This window comes from Nicotiana tomentosiformis, chromosome 2, assembly GCF_000390325.3.
Source record: "Nicotiana tomentosiformis chromosome 2, ASM39032v3, whole genome shotgun sequence".
Lineage (NCBI taxonomy): Eukaryota > Viridiplantae > Streptophyta > Magnoliopsida > Solanales > Solanaceae > Nicotiana > Nicotiana tomentosiformis.
This window is the reverse complement of record NC_090813.1, coordinates 161,105,043-161,111,184: the sequence shown is the minus strand read 5'-3', so window position 1 is coordinate 161,111,184 and position 6,142 is coordinate 161,105,043. Positions and strand designations below refer to the sequence as shown.

Here is a 6,142-nt window from a genome sequence, read left to right as displayed (position 1 = left end):
TCTAATTTTTCTTGGATTAAAAACACGGTTGTGTTTCTTATTTATGTTGACACCGAATTTCCTCCTTCCTAATCAAAACACTTTGCATCTTATTACATTATTTTTCAAAATAATGCAACACTATAAGTGAAGAAAATCCCAACCAGCGTTTTCCGATTCTTAAATAAATGATGAAGATTATCGTGAAACATTTACAATAGAGTCGAGTTATATAATTTCACAATAGATGTTATTTGTCTTAAATTTAGTGTTTTAATTTACTATTTGACTCTATAGTCCCAAATAGTTTGAATAGAAAATTCGTTAACTTTTTTTTTTTTTGGCGGGGGGTGGGGGTGGGGGTTAGTGTTTTAGAGCAAATATTTTATACCAGTGTCGTTCGAAGTGCAAGTAGTTCTGTTCAAACTGTATTGCACTTGTTATTAATAATATTAATATATAGAATAAATAAACTATTTCAATTACGAAAGTGAATAGGATTAGTGCAGATCTTTCTAGCACTGTTTTAGAAGAGCGGGGGAGGGTGCTGATTTCAAAAGTGGAATTAAATGTTGGACGCTTAATGCCCAAACGAGGGAAAAGATGAGCTAATTTCATTTTTAAGAAATCAACAATGAAAACCAAAAACATTCTATTGGTTATTTTTCATTTTTAAGAAATCAACAATGAAAACCAAAAACATTCTATTGGTTATTTTCTTACTTCCATAATTTATTCCGAACAATTACGATCGAATTAAAAAAAAACCTTGTACAACCCGGACGGTCATTTTGAGAGTTGTAGCCCCGCTCCCCCATTTACTACTCATTTTATGTTTTATAGTTGCTATTTGACTTGTTGGGGTAGTTGGTTCGGGTCCGGAAAGGTTTCAGAATGAGTTGAGACACTTAGTCTCAAGGTTGAAAGCTTAAGTTAAAAAGGTTGACCGAGTGTTGACTTGTGTGTAAATGGCTCCGGAACGGAGTTCTGATGGTTCTGTTAGCTCCGTTGGGTAATTTTGGACTTAGGAGCGTGTCCAGATAGTGATTTGGAGGCCCATAGTTGAATGAGGCTTGAAATGGCGAAAGTTAAAAATTTAGAAGTTGACCGAGAGTGAACTTTGTGGTTACCGGGCTCAGATTGGGGTTCCGGGAGTTGGAGTAGATTCGTGGTGTCATTTATGACATGTGTGCAAAATTTGAGGTCAATCGGATGTGATTTGATAGGGTTCGGCATCGAATGTAGAAGTTAGAAGTTCAAAAGTTCATTAGGCTTGAATCGATGCGCGATTCGTGGTTTTAGCGTTGTTTGATGGGATTTGAAGGCTCGACTAAGTTCGTATGATGTTTTGGGACTTGTTGGTATGTTTGGTTGAGGTCCCGGAGGCCTCGGGTGAGTTTCGGATGGTTAACAAATCAATTTTGGACTTAGAGGTTGGCTGAAGTTTTCTGGTGTCTATGTATCTGGTTTCCTCTTTCGCGATCGCAAAGAAAGGGACGCGATCGCTAAGAGCTGTTGCTGGCTGGTGGTGATTTATTCTCCGCGTTCGCGATATTAGGCCCGCGTTCGCGTAGCTTTGAGAGTCTCAAGTCATCGCGGACGCGAAAAGGTTCACGCGTTCGTGTAGAGGAGTGGTCAGGTCGGGTAAGCATCGCGTTCGCAGTAGTATCTTCGTATTCGCGTAGACTATTTTGGAGGTTGTGATTATTTGTTCTTCGCGATCGCGACGTAGGTTCCGCGATCGCGATGCATAATGCTTGGACAGAAACATAAATTTTTCAAAACGAGGGTTTGGGTTCATTTTCACAATTTGATTTTGGGAGCTCGGTGGGAGGCGATTCTTGGAGAGATTTTCAAGGAAGTGATTGGCTAAGTGATTCTTACTTAGTTTTTGGTTAAATTTCATGTTTATATCTTTGATTTCATCATTTAATTAGTGAATTGGGTTGAAAATTTAGGGGGAAATGGAGGAAAGTCCTTAGGCCGAATTTTGGGGATTTGATCAAGATTTTGATATCGGATTTGTGTAATTCTTGTATGGTTGGAATTGATATCAAATGGGTGTTGGAATTTTATAAATTTGGTCGGGTTCTGAGACGTGGACCGGGTCGACTTTTTGGAGCGATTTTTCAATTCTTAGCTAAGATCATTATTTCATAATTTAAATTAGTTTCCTATAGTTATATTTATAGTATGAAATTGTTTTGGCTAGATTCGAGCCGTTTGGAGTTGGAAAATCGAGAGAAAGGCCTTCTAATTATTGATTGAGCAGGGTTTGAGGTAAGACTTGTCTAACCTTGTGTAGGAAAAATTCCCCTTAGGATTAGGTATTTTGGTGATAATTTGTGATATGTGAAGGCCGTGTACGCAAGGTGACGGTGCGTACACGGGCTAAATGTTGAAATTCCGATTTTTGCTACATAGTTTCCTTTTCATGCCTAATTGAGTCACTTTAGCACGTTCTAGTCATCATGTTTAGCCTAATCTCACATGTCTACTTGTCTTATCTCCCATTTGCAACTTGTATAACATGTTTAGTGAATTACTCGCTTTTCTTGATTTCCGTATTCATTACGTAACTGTGGAAATTCTTTACTTAGAATTGCTATCCTTGAAATATCATTTATTTAGTTATTGTGTTTTTGGCTTTCGTATTATTGTTGAAGTGCTATTATTATTGTTGAACGAGGTTTTTGCCGTGCGGTTGTTACTGTTGCACGAGGTTTCTGCTGTGCCATTGTGATTATTGATACGCTGCGGTGGTATAAGGTCTGGGTGTTGAAATGCATGCGGTGAGATAAGGTGGGCTTGATACGCGTGGCTAGTAGGGGAACTACTAGAAGCCATGCGGTGTGATAAGGTGAGCTAAAACGTAGAATGCTATTTCGGGAAAATGATTTTCAAAAACCAAATATAAAGGCTCTTAGGAACTGTTAGGAAAAGCTTCACTTCTTTGATTTCTTATCGTGCGAAATCCTTAACTTCAGATTCTAAATTTTTGTCTTTCTATTCTCTCACACATGGTGAGGACATGTATAGCTGGATCAGATGACCAGACACCCGCGCTCCCTGCTAGAGCCGCGAGAGGCCAGAGACGGGGTAGAGGCCGAGGACGTCCATGTGGTGCAGCAAGAGCACCCGCACGAGCTGCTACAGAGGAGCTACCAGTAGCTCTAGTTGGAGGGCAGGCACCCGAGATGCCTGTTACTGTACCAGCTCTCTAGGAGACTTTCGCCCAGTTTCTGAGCATGTTCGGCACTTTAGCTCAGGCAGAGTTGATCCCACTTTCTCCTACTACATCTCAGGCCAGGGGAGGAGCACAAACTCCCGCCGCCCGTACCCCAGAGCAGCGGGTCTAGGTTGACCAGGTCTCAAAGGTCATACCAGTACAGCCGGTAGTCCCAGTTCAGCCCGATTTTAGGGCATCAGCTTCTGAGGAGGAGCAACTCAGGCTCGAGAGGTACAAGAAGTACCACCCTCTTACTTTTAGTGGCTTGGCGTCAGAGGATGCCCAGGATTTTCTTGAGGAGTGCCACCGTATTCTTTGTACTATGGGTATTCCGGAGTCTAGTGGGGTTGCTTTCACTACGTTCCTATCACGACCCGAACCGATGGGCCGCGACGGGCACCCGGTGCCTTACCCAACCGAGCACCAACGTAACGTATCTTTCTTATCATACCATCATGAGTAAATGGGCCAGAAGGGCCGTCATGATATAACCAGAATAAAACATAAGGGGATACTCGACATAGGATGACCCAACATGGAATACAAACTTATACATGTGACATACGGGCCTATAAGACCGACATGATCATTTGTACACTCAAAACATAGGCCGACAAGGCCATACAAGTATCCATATACATGACATCTGTCTACAAGCCTCTAATAGTACATAAACGTCATAAAGGTCGGGACAGGGCCCCGCCATACCAATCAATACATGTCCAAATCATATTGACCAAATAGGCAACTCCGGAGTAAGTGGAGTGCACCAACACCTTCCGCTGAGCTAATAGCTTACTAGGAGGACTCTCAACCTGTCTATTGGGACCTGCGGGCATGAAACGCAGCATCCCCAGGCAAAAGGGACGTCAGTATAAATAAAGTACCGAGTATGAAAGGCATGAAAACAGTATATAAAAGACATGAAAGAAACATTGAGTAAAGAACTCAACCTGTAAGTCTGAATAGCTCTATGAATCATGAAACATTTATAATGGCATGCATATGCGTATAAATGTCACATCATGCATAGGTATATGCGTACCTAACATCATCAAGCCTTTGAGGGCATCCCATCATATCATCTCAGCCTCTGTGGGAGAAATCATCAACGTATACCAGCTGATCAGGTGGTGATGCGTATATAACGCCATAACCTTTTCCTATATCCCATGTACATATAATATACGCGTATATAACGCCATCTGGTCATGGGTCAATGTACATGTATAAATGAATGTAATGCATAATGAAGTAAGTCAATAAGATCTCTCGGATAAACTTTATCAACTTACATATTTTTTTAAGACCCATGAACAATTAATATAAAAATAGAACACATGGGGAATCAAGAATATAGGCACTCCTAGTACTTCGATGAATAGAGCCATTTATGAAAGTTGTGCGTTTACTCGTCTCGTTTGTATCATATGGATCATGCCAAAAGGGAAGAAGAGATACCTTTAACATACCTCAAGTCGTCAATGCAACTCAACAACAAGCTTATGACAACTAGCGCGCCATCCCTATAACAAAGAAATACATGTACAACTTAGATGGCGTTAGCATATCACGTATCTCAAACGATAACTCGATTCTAAATAAAACGGGCAGCATTTCCCCTGATTTTACTGCTCCCTCAAGCCTACTATAGCTGAGATACAAACACCAAACAATCAACAACTCAGAAATAACCCAATTATAATTCGGGACCTTCAATACAACAAAACCCCCAAATATACCATAACACACCCAATCAACAAGTTATCAATTAGCCTGAAATTTCAACGACGAGCGACCAGACCACTACCCTACCACATGTGGCATTTCTCCACGCCCTTTATCCTTCCAAACTCCATAAATCAACATCACAAGAGGCCAACACGAGTGGACTACAAAACAGTTCACTGAAAGTGGAATAAATCGAACTCACAGCTTCCGATCACCGTCCCGTAAGTTCTAATTATTAGGAAACGAATTTATCAACCTTCCTTGATATTTAAAATCTTAAACAAAAAAAGTAGGCATTTTTTTAACTATGAAGTACCTTCCAAAACTCAAACTACAAAGAAAAAGACAGGCAGTTAATGATAGTTACGTCGTAGGGATCGTTCTAATGTTATCGCTTCTTGATTTTATACCCGGGATGTTAATCTTGCTTGGAATTTCTTAGAACAGACTTGGAGAGCTTGAGAGTTTTTTGGGGTTAGTGTTCTCTGAATATTGACGAGATATATACGGGAAACGATCACTTATAAGCCCACCGCCTCAATTCTCCAAGCAGGTGGGTAAGCTGCCTGCTTGGCAGCTTGAGCGGTGCAACTTCGGACGCTTGTATCTCTTTACTCCGAAATCGTATTGACAAACGGTCTGCAGCGTTGGAAACTAGACACATGTGGCTTTAATCTCATATAAATATCTCCCTGTAGATCTTAATATATTTGGAGAAAATGGCCTCACAACTTGGCCTATAAACCTGCCAGTTTCTCCGAAGAGCGGCAATGTGGCTTGGCGACCCTACTTTACAAATTCATATTTCTTTACCCCTGATGTCGTATGAATAAATGGTTTGGACCGTTGGAAACTAAGTTCCAAGACCTTCATTTTGGTATGAGATATGTCCCAAAATGACATCATAAAGCTTACGAATTTAATTTCTCAAAACAACTCGTTATAAGGCAAATCTTAACTCGAGTTTTCTGTATGTTAAATCTGATTTCTCCCAAATTTTATATTTTATATCCAAACATCATATATAGTCATAATATGACTTTACACTCATTTAAATCATGATTAAAAAGTCTCATATTCGTTATACGTTTCATTGAGATGCACATAATGCAATAATTATCTTATTTATTTTTTTTCAAGTCTCATTCATCTTAACTTACTTAAGACTTCGATAATCCTTCCTTATCCTTGTAGAAGAATTTT

The 6,142-nt window shown here is 40.1% G+C and overlaps 1 long non-coding RNA gene across 1 annotated transcript; it reads right to left on the bottom strand.

Moving 5' to 3' along the window:
• Positions 1 to 3,780: 3,780 nt before the first annotated feature.
• Positions 3,781 to 4,506, bottom strand: LOC138905623 (uncharacterized). The gene is made up of 2 exons (XR_011413571.1): positions 4,254 to 4,506; positions 3,781 to 4,037 (listed from the first exon to the last, which is right to left on the bottom strand). It is a non-coding gene; the product is annotated as an uncharacterized lncRNA (long non-coding RNA).
• Positions 4,507 to 6,142: the final 1,636 nt, after the last annotated feature.